Below are 10,153 nucleotides of genomic sequence, written 5' to 3'. Positions count from 1 at the left end.
CAAACGTCCTAATTTTTGGGAAGAGCACTCAGATAAGAGAAACTTGGCAATAAGACACTGGAGTGAGTCGGACTACTTTCCAACGTTCACACAACGTTAAAGACAACGTTCACACAATGTTAAAGACAACGTTCACACAATGTTAAAGACAACGTTCACACAACGTTAAAGACAACGTTCACACAACGTTCCCAACCCTGACCCCCCCCCCCCCCTTTTGCCAGACTGGACTGCCTGGACACTGCTGCTCTAATCTGATTCTGACCTTTGAACTCTCACCTTTGACCTGGCCACTGTCTCCCTCACCTCACTGCTATGATTGGCATTGGGTTGAGCTGTGGTTGGTCGATCAATAAGGGGGGAGGGGCTAAGCGACTTTCCATCCCAGGTGGGGGGAAAAAAAGGACAACAAAAATATGTAAAAAAAAACAAACAAATAAAAAATGCTATTGAATTGTTAACTGCTTTATGGGAAATGGAGTTTGAGGACAACAGATGTCTGTAGTTAGACAGAAGATGATGCCTTGGTCTTAACTTGACGTCAATCAAAATGCTTTAAAGTTAGTATTATTATTAATGTTATTTATTTAATTTTTTTGTTCAACTGTGATAATGATTTTACTGTATAAACAAAAAAAAACAGAGACCATCAACACAAACCATCAGAAAAGTGCTTTATGTGACACGATATTCCATAAAGTAGTGCACTATTTTTAACCAGATTCCCACAGATTCCCACAGCTCTGGTCAAAAATAGTGCACTAGATAGGGAGCCATTTGAGTTTGGGTGTTTGCAGTTTGGAAGGCCTTGCCACTCTGGCACCACCTGTAGGTGGTAAATGGTACTCTTTCTCTCACATTTTATTTAACTAGGCAAGTCAATTAAGAACAAATTCTTATCTACAATGACGGCCTACCGGGGAACAGCGTGTTAACTGCCTTGTTCAGGGGCAGAACAACAGATTTTTTTTACCTTGTCAGCTCAGGGATTCGATCCAGCAACCTTTCAGTTATGTACGATGTAGACGCCATGCCAACATCGTGCCAACATTTACTCCAGACCATATCAGCTCTATGGTCAAATAAGGAGTGGCAGGGTGGCCTAGTGGTTAGAGTGTAAGACTTGTAACCGAAAGGTTGCAAGATCAAATCCCCGAGCTGACAAAGTAAAAAATCTGTCATTGTGCCACTGAACAAGGCAGTTAACCCACTGTTCCTAGGCCGTCATTGTAAATAAGAATTTGTGCTTAACTGACTTGCCTAGTTAAATAAAAGGTGATGTTTCATTTACACTGTCCCTGGTGCTTCTGAGTAACATTCTGTGAACTGGGAAGTGACCCAACTATGCTCCAGTGGAGTTGTGAATTCAACTCCCATCTCTGGAACATTCAACTGAATGGAAACGGTGCTGTACTGAACAACCAGTTGAAAAATGGAGAGGGTTTGGGGAACAGCTGTAAATACGTCACTTATTGCTTTCAAGCCACATCTCCCCCCCACACCAACCAAACGGGAGCAAACGTTTCACTACAAACTGTTTGGCTACGTAGCTAATGTTCAAACCCTCTGTGCTGAGCTGTGAACTGAACTCCTGCCATCACTGGTGGGAAGGGGCCTAACCAAGGACTAGAGGGGCTGCTGTATTACGGCTGCCTCATGAATGATATTATACAGAAACTAGTAGTGAAAGTCTACGTATTCACATTTTGCTGCTTTAATATTTAAATCTATGTGATTAAATTAGATGTTTTTGTCAAAACGTCTCCACAACCTAGTCCACATTTTGAAATTGAAATTAATTATTTTATTTTTTTTCTCCCTATTTATACTTTTTTCTAAACTTTCACTAGCAACTGGATCTCCGACTGTCTTTGGACTCCCGGTGACCATCTATGCTGTAATCTACATCTCACTGGTTTCTCTGTGAATCTGCATTGGAAGTTTTAGTCTAACTTTGTGGAAGCTGTAAAATAATAACAATGGAGATTCTCTTGGAAAGCGGAGCGATCGCTCTAAAAATAATGGGAAAAAGTACCTTCACACTGTCTGGTCCCCTTCCTGTCCAAAGCCAAGTCTCTTCACACTGTCTGGTCCCCTTCCTGTCCCAATCCAAGTCTCTTCACTTCCTGGTCCCCTTCCTGTCCCAAACCAAGTCCTTTCACACTGTCTGGACCCCTTCCTGTCCCAAGCCAAGTCTCTTCACACTGTCTGGTCCCCTTCCTGTCCCAAGCCAAGTCTCTTCACTTCCTGGTCCCCTTCCTGTCCCAAACCAAGTCCCTTCACACTGTCTGGTCCCCTTCCTGTCCCAAGCCAAGTCTCTTCACTGCCTGGTCCTCTTCCTGTCCCAAGCCAAGTCCTCTTCACACTGTCTGGTCCCCTTACTCTCTCAGCCGATCTTAAGCAGTAAATACTGTAGGGACCAGATTCCCACACACAGATTTAGCCTAGTCCTGGACTAAAACGAATGCTGAATATAGACTCTCTATCAAAAGTACATTTTAGTCAAGGACTAGACTTGTTCCATGTCCGGGAAACCAACCTTAGATGTTTATTCATAATGACGTTTATTTTCCGACAGGGTGTCCGTCTGTCCACAAATTGCATTGTTCCTTAAAAAACTACAAAATGTTTGTAAGTACAAATGGAACAGTACATATTTATACATAATACATACAGTTTTCAGACCCCTTCCCTTTTTCCACATTTTGTTATATTACGGCCTTATACTAAAATGGATTACATTAATTTATTCCTCATAAATCTACACACAATTCCCCCACAATGACTAAGCTAACACAGGTTTTTAGAAATGTTTGCAAATGTATAAAAAATAAACAGAAATACCTTATTTACATAAGTATTCAGACCTTTTGCTATGAGACTATAAATTGAGCTCAGGTGCATCCTGTTTCCATTGATGATCCTTGAGATGTTTCTACAACTTGATTGGAGTCCACCTGTGGTAAATTCAATTGATTGGACATGATTTGGAAATGCACACACCTGTCTATATAAAGGTCCCACAGTTAACAGTGCATGTCAGAGCAAAAACCAAGCCATGAGGTCAAATGAATTGTCCGTAGAGCTCAGAGACAGGATTGTGTCGAGGCACAGATCTGGGGAAGGGTACCAACACATTTCTGCAGCATTGAAGGTCCCCAACAACGCAGTGGCCTCCATCATTCTTAAATTGAAGAAGTTTGGAACCACCAAGACTCTTCCTAGACCTGTGGTTAAACTGAAATATACTAATTGATAAAAATACAATTTTTCCATAAAATAATAATTTAAAAAAAAAAGTATAATCTTTGTAAATTATATCACAAATAGGACTGGTGGAGTTATGTCACACATGCAGCTAACAAAAATGACAACCAACTAATTGCAGCATTACTGCAAAAATGGAAGAGGCAAGTGGGAGGGAGATGTTATTTATATGGGGGATACAACCTTCCCAGCTCTGCAGATTTTGCTGTGAGGAGGCAGATTCATTAGAGCATTTGTTTTGGTATTGTCCATATGTAGCTTGTTTTTTGTCACAGGTCCAGGAAAGGCTGAAGAATTGCAATATTTACCTGGAGCTAACACTGCAGATAGCACTACTGGGTGATTTGAAAAGTCATAGTCAATCAATCAATATAATAATTATTTTAGCAAAACATTTTATCTTTAATTATGCAATCTGTAGAAACTATGAGAATAGAAAAGGTTCAGTACTTTTGTGAAACATCACAGCACAGTTATATGGCAAATAGAAATGGATGGTGTTGAGAGATAGATGGGAGGGGTTGAATGGAGCTGAAGGGTGGGACTAATAACAAGATAACCAATGTAAAACATACGGGGTCTGTAAAATGTATATAGGTTCAGAACTTTTGTGAAAAAGGAGTTACAAATAGAAATCAAACTGGATGGTCTTCAGAAATAGATGGGAGTGGTTGAGGGTAGAGGAGGGACATCAGTAATAGATGGTTGAGGGTAGAGGAGGGACATCAGTAATAGATGGTTGAGGGTAGAGGAGGGACATCAGTAATAGATGGAGAGGTTGAGGGTAGAGGAGGGACATCAGTAATAGATGGTTGAGGGTAGAGGAAGGACATCAGTAATAGATGGGAGAGGGTAGAGGAGGGACATCAGTAATAGATGGTTGAGGGTAGAGGAAGGACATCACTAATAGATGGTTGAGGGTAGAGGAGGGACATCAGTAATAGATGGTTGAGGGTAGAGGAGGGACATCAGTAATAGATGGTTGAGGGTAGAGGAAGGACATCAGTAATAGATGGGAGAGGTTGAGGGTAGAGGAGGACATCAGTAATAGATGGTTGAGGGTAGAGGAGGGACATCAGTAATAGATGGTTGAGGGTAGAGGAGGGACATCAGTAATAGATGGTTGAGGGTAGAGGAGGGACATCAGTAATAGATGGTTGAGGGTAGAGGAGGGACATCAGTAATAGATGGTTGAGGATAGAGGAAGGACATCAGTAATAGATGGTTGAGGGTAGAGGAGGGACATCAGTAATAGATGGTTGAGGGTAGAGGAGGGACATCAGTAATAGATGGTTGAGGGTAGAGGAGGGACATCAGTAATAGATGGTTGAGGGTAGAGGAAGGACATCAGTAATAGATGGTTGAGGGTAGAGGAGGGACATCAGTAATAGATGGTTGAGGGTAGAGGAGGGACATCAGTAATAGATGGTTGAGGGTAGAGGAGGGACATCAGTAATAGATGGTTGAGGGTAGAGGAGGGACATCAGTAATAGATGGTTGAGGGTAGAGGAGGGACATCAGTAATAGATGGTTGAGGGTAGAGGAGGGACATCAGTAATAGATGGTTGAGGGTAGAGGAGGGACATCAGTAATAGATGGTTGAGGGTAGAGGAGGGACATCAGTAATAGATGGTTGAGGGTAGAGGAGGGACATCAGTAATAGATGGTTGAGGGTAGAGGAGGGACATCAGTAATAGATGGGAGAGGTTGAGGCTAGAGGAGGGACATCAGTAATAGATGGGAGAGGTTGAGGCTAGAGGAATGCCAGGACTAAAAACAAACAAAATAGAACTATTGTAAAATAGATTGTGTCTGTAAAATGAATATAGTATGTAGAAGCTGGAAGTAGAACTCTTAAGTGTTATTGTTTTAGTTTACTCCAATTAGGGGAAAATAATAAAGGAAAATACATTTTAAAAAGATATATATATATATATATATATACACAGTACAAGACAAAGGTTTGGACACACCTATTCTTTCCAGGATTTTTCTTTATTTTTTACTATTTTCTACATTGTAGAATAATAGTGAAGACATCAAAACAACGCATATGGAATCATGTAGTAACCCCCCCCAAAAAACATTTAGATTTTAGATTCTGTGTGGAGCTGTTGGGCTTAACACATCCAGAAGCACACACACAGGGGACAGGATATCCATGAGGCCATCAAAGAGATGCTGACAAAAATGGGAGGGGAGAGATCTGAAGTCAGGGGTCTCCATCACAACAGATAAGAGTTCCAGCCATGACAGGAAGAAGGAGGGGACTGGTTGGACGTTTTGAAAAGAGGACAACCCCGACTCGACATATCTATCTGTCCTGTGTGCCGGTCTGGGAAAAGAGTATTCTGAGGTCATGACAACGATGACGAAACTGATCAACTTTTTGAGAGCAACATTATTCCTACCACACCGCCTCCTACAAGGCATTTGATGACTTACTATGTCAGATGGCTCAGCAAAGGCAGGGTTTAAGAACGCTTTCATTCAGGACAAAAGAGTAACAAGGCAACTCAGTTTTCAGAGTTTCTGGAAGATGAGGAGAAGATGGAAACAGTTGCATTTTTGACAGACATTACACCTTAACTGAACGTTAAGATGCAGGGACGGGACAACACAGTGTGTGATATGATAACAGCATTTCAAGAATGATCTCCAGAGAGAATTTGTCCACTTCCCCCAATCTTCTGGTGCAAACGCAGGGAGACAAAGATGTCCTCAACCATGTTGATTTCATCCAGAAGCTGATGGATAACGTCAGGGCTCGCTTTGATGACTTCACTGTTGGAGAACTGCTGTTACTCATCCAGAACCCTTCTTGGTCACAAGACAGATCTTCAGATGGGTTGATGTTGCATCACTGCAAAATGGACTCGATTGAGCTGCAAGAAAATGTGTCTTTGAAGGAGCAGGTTGGTGATTGTGACCCTGTCACCTTTCTGGGGAAAGATGGTGCCTGCAGCTGACGTCCCTGTTCTCAAGAAACCCGGCACTATACATCCTGACCGTGTGTGTGTGTGTGTGTGTGTGTGTGTGTGTGTGTGTGTGTGTGTGTGTGTGTGTGTGTGTGTGTGTGTGTGTGTGTGTGTGTGTGTGTGTGTGTGTGTATTAGTATTTAATTAGGATCCTCATTAGCTGCCAAGGCAAATCAAAATCAAATCAAAAGTTATTGGTCGCATACACATATTTAGCAGATGTTTTTCCTGGTGTAGTGAAATGCTTGTGTTCCTGGAGCCAACACTGCAGTAATATCTACCAATACACAAGAATATACACAAAATCTAAAAAGTAAAAGAATGGAATTAAGAAATAAAGAAATATTAGGACGAGCAATGTTGGAGACCGGAGTATACAGAACCAGTCAAAAGTTTAGACACACCTACTCATTCAAAGGTTTTTCTTTATTTTTACTATTTTCTACATTGTAGAATAATAGTGAAGACATCAAAACTATGAAATAACATATGGAATCATGTAGTAACCAAAAAAAGCATTAAACAAATCAAAATATATGTTATATTTGCATTGATGACAGCTTTGCACACTCTTGGCATTCTCTAAACCAGCTTCATGAGGTAGTCACCTGGAATGCATTTCAATTAACAGGTGTGCCTGGTTAAAAGATAATTTGTGGAATTTCTTTCCTTCTTAATGCGTTTGAGCCAATCAGTTATGTTGTGACAAGGTAGGGGTGCTATACAGAAGATAGCCCTATTTGGTAAAAGACCAAGTCCATATTATGGCAAGAACAGCTCAAATAAGCAAAGAGAAACGACAGTCTATCATCACTTTAAGACATGAAGGTCAGTCAATCCGGAAAATGTCAAGAACTTTGAACGTTTTTTCAAGTGCAGTTGCAAAAAAACATCAAGCGCTGTGATGAAACTGGCTCTCATTAGGACCGCCACAGGAAAGGAAGACCCAGAGTTACATCTGCTGCAGAGAATAAGTTCATTAGAGTTAATTGCACCTCAGATTGCAGCAAAAATAAATGCTTCACAGAGTTCAAGTAAAAGACACATCTCAACATCAACTGTTCAGATCAACAATTAATGGTCACATGTTATTGCAGGTGTAGCGAAATGCTTGTGCTTCTAGCTCTAACAGCAGTAGTATCTAACAATTAATATCTAACAATTTCACAACATACACCTAATACATATAAATCTAAGTACAGGAATTAGGAATATATAATATATGGACGAGCGATGTCAGAGCGGCATAGACTGAGATGCAATAAAATAGTATAGAATACAGTATATACATATGAGATGAGTAATGTAAGATATGTAAACATTAAAGTGGCCAGTGATTTCAAGTGTATGTAGGCAGCAGCCTCTAATGTGTTAGTGATGGCTATTTAACAGTCTGATGGCCTTGAGATAGAAGCTGTTTTTCAGTCTCTCGGTCCCAGCTTTGATGCACCTGTACTGACCTCGCCTTCTGGATGATAACAGGGTGAACAGGCAGTGACTCGGCTGGTTGTTGTCCTTGATGATCTTTTTGGCCTTCCTGTGACATCGGGTGCTGTAGGTGTCCTGGAGGGCAGGTAGTTTGCCCCTGGTGATGCGTCCTTTAGTCTGATGAGTCCAAATTTGAGATTTTTGGTTCCAACCACCAAGTCTTTGTGAGAGGCAGAGTATGTGAACGGATGATCTCCGCATGTGTGGTTCCCACCGTGAAGCATGAAGGAGGATGTGTGGGGGTGCTTTGCTGGTGACACTGTCAGTGATTTATTTAGAATTCAAGGCACACTTAACCAGCATGGCTACCAAAGCATTCTGCAGCGATACGCCATCCCATCTGGTTTGCACTTAGTTGGACTATCATTTGTTTTTCAACAGGACAATGACCCAACACACCTCCAGGCTGAGTGATGGAGTGCTGCATCAAATGACCTGGCCTCCACAATCACCTGACCTCAACCCAATTGAAATGGTTTGGGATGAGTGAAGGAAAAGCAGCCAGCAAGTGCTCAGCATATGTGGGAACTCCTTCAAGACTGTTGGAAAAGCCTTCCTCATGAAGCTGGTTGAGAGAATGCCAAGAGTGTCACTCCCTGATCTGTTTCACCTGTCTTTGTGCTTGTCTCCACCCCCCTCCAGGCGTCATCCATCTTCCCCATTATCCCCTGTGTATTTATACCTGTGTTCTCTGTCTGTTGCCAGTTCGTTTTGTTCGTAGAACCTACCAGCATTCTGTTTCCCTGCTCCCGCCTGTTCCTTGTCTCCTATTTTCTAGTTTCCCCGTTCTGCCTGCCCTGACCCTGACTGTCGTCCTTACACCCTCTCTGGAGCGCTGACCTCTAGTACACTTTAACATGGGCCTCATTCAATATTGACCTCAACATATAGAGGTTGCCTGTCACAAGAGAGGGGGAGAATCTACCAAAAAACAATTAGGCAACAACAAATTCAATCCCTTCTAGACAATTTCCTGGAAAAAATGTTTCACTGTAATACTGAAGGTGTAAACCTGGCAGTAGAAAACCTAAACAGTATATTTGACCTCTCAGCTTCCCTATCAAATCTAAAAAATTCAAGCAGACAATCTAAGAAAATCAACAACAATGACAAATGGTTTGATGAAGAATGCTAAACATAAAAACCTAAGATGGAAATTGAGAAACCTGTCTAACCAAAAACATAGAGACCCAGAAAACCTGAGACTACGCCTTCACTATTGTGAATCACTAAAACAATACAGAAATACACTACGGAAAAAGAAGGAACAGCACATCATAAATCAGCTCAATGTAATTGAAGAATCTATAGAATATAACCACTTCTGGAAAAATGTTAAAACTCTGAACAAACACAAAGAATTATCTATTCAAAACGATATGTATGGATAAATCACTTCTCCAATATTTTTGGCCCTATAACAAAGAACAGCAAAAACATGTAAGCTCAGCAAAAAAAGAAACGTCCCTTTCTCAGGACCCTGTCTTTCAAAGATAATTCGTAAAAATCCAAATAACTTCACAGATCTTCATTGTAAAGGGTTTAAACACTGTTTCCCATGCTTGTTCAATGAACCTTAAACAATTAATGAAGATGCATCTGTGGAACGGTCGTTAAGACACTAACAGCTTACAGACGGTAGGCAATTAAGGTCACAGTTATGAAAACTTAGGACACTAAAGATAACTTTCTACTGACTCTGAAAAACACCAAAAGAAATATGCCCAGGGTCCCTGCTCATCTGCGTGAATGTGCCTTGGGCATGCTGCAAGGAGGCATGAGGACAGCAATGTGGCCAGTGCAATAAATTGCCTAAGGCAGCGCTACAGGGAGGCAGGACGGACAGCTGATCGTCCTCGCAGCGGCAGACCACGTGTAAAAACACCTGCACAGGATCGGTACATCCAAACATCACACCTGTGGGACAGGTACAGGATGGCAACAACAACTGCCCAAGTTGCACCAGGAACGAACAATCCCTCCATCAGTGCTCAGTCTGTCCGCAATAGGCTGAGAGAGGCTGGACTGAGGGCTTGTAGGCCTGTTGTAAGGCAGGTCCTCACCAGACACCACCGGCAACAACGTCGCCTATGGGCACAAACCCACCATCGCTGGACCAGACAGGACTGGCAAAAAGTGCTCTTCTCTGACGAGTCACAGTTTTGTCTCACCAGGGGTGTTGGTCGGATTCGCGTTTATCGTCGAAGGAATGAGCGTTACACCGAGGCCTGTACTCTGGAGCGGGATCGATTTGGAGGTGGAGGGTCCATTGTGTTCTGGGCGGTGTGTCACAGCATCATCGGACTGAGCTTGTTGTCATTGCAGGCAATCTCAACGCTGTGCGTTACAGGGAAGACATCCTCCTCCCTCATGTAGTACCCTTCCTGCAGGCTCATCCTGACATGACCCTCCAGCATGAC

General features: G+C 42.1%; 1 long non-coding RNA gene across 1 annotated transcript in view; it reads left to right on the top strand.

The window, feature by feature from the left end:
* LOC115168726 (uncharacterized) overlaps positions 1-461 on the top strand; it is a 1,741-nt gene extending 1,280 nt beyond the window's left edge. The window contains exon 2 of the long non-coding RNA XR_003870737.1: positions 1-461. This exon is cut by the window's left edge and continues 765 nt beyond it. This is a non-coding gene — a long non-coding RNA (uncharacterized LOC115168726).
* Positions 462-10,153: the final 9,692 nt, after the last annotated feature.

The sequence above is a fragment of the Salmo trutta genome, chromosome 30 (genome assembly GCF_901001165.1).
Source record: "Salmo trutta chromosome 30, fSalTru1.1, whole genome shotgun sequence".
Classification (NCBI taxonomy): domain Eukaryota; kingdom Metazoa; phylum Chordata; class Actinopteri; order Salmoniformes; family Salmonidae; genus Salmo; species Salmo trutta.
This window is presented reverse-complemented; position numbering and strand designations above follow the sequence as displayed.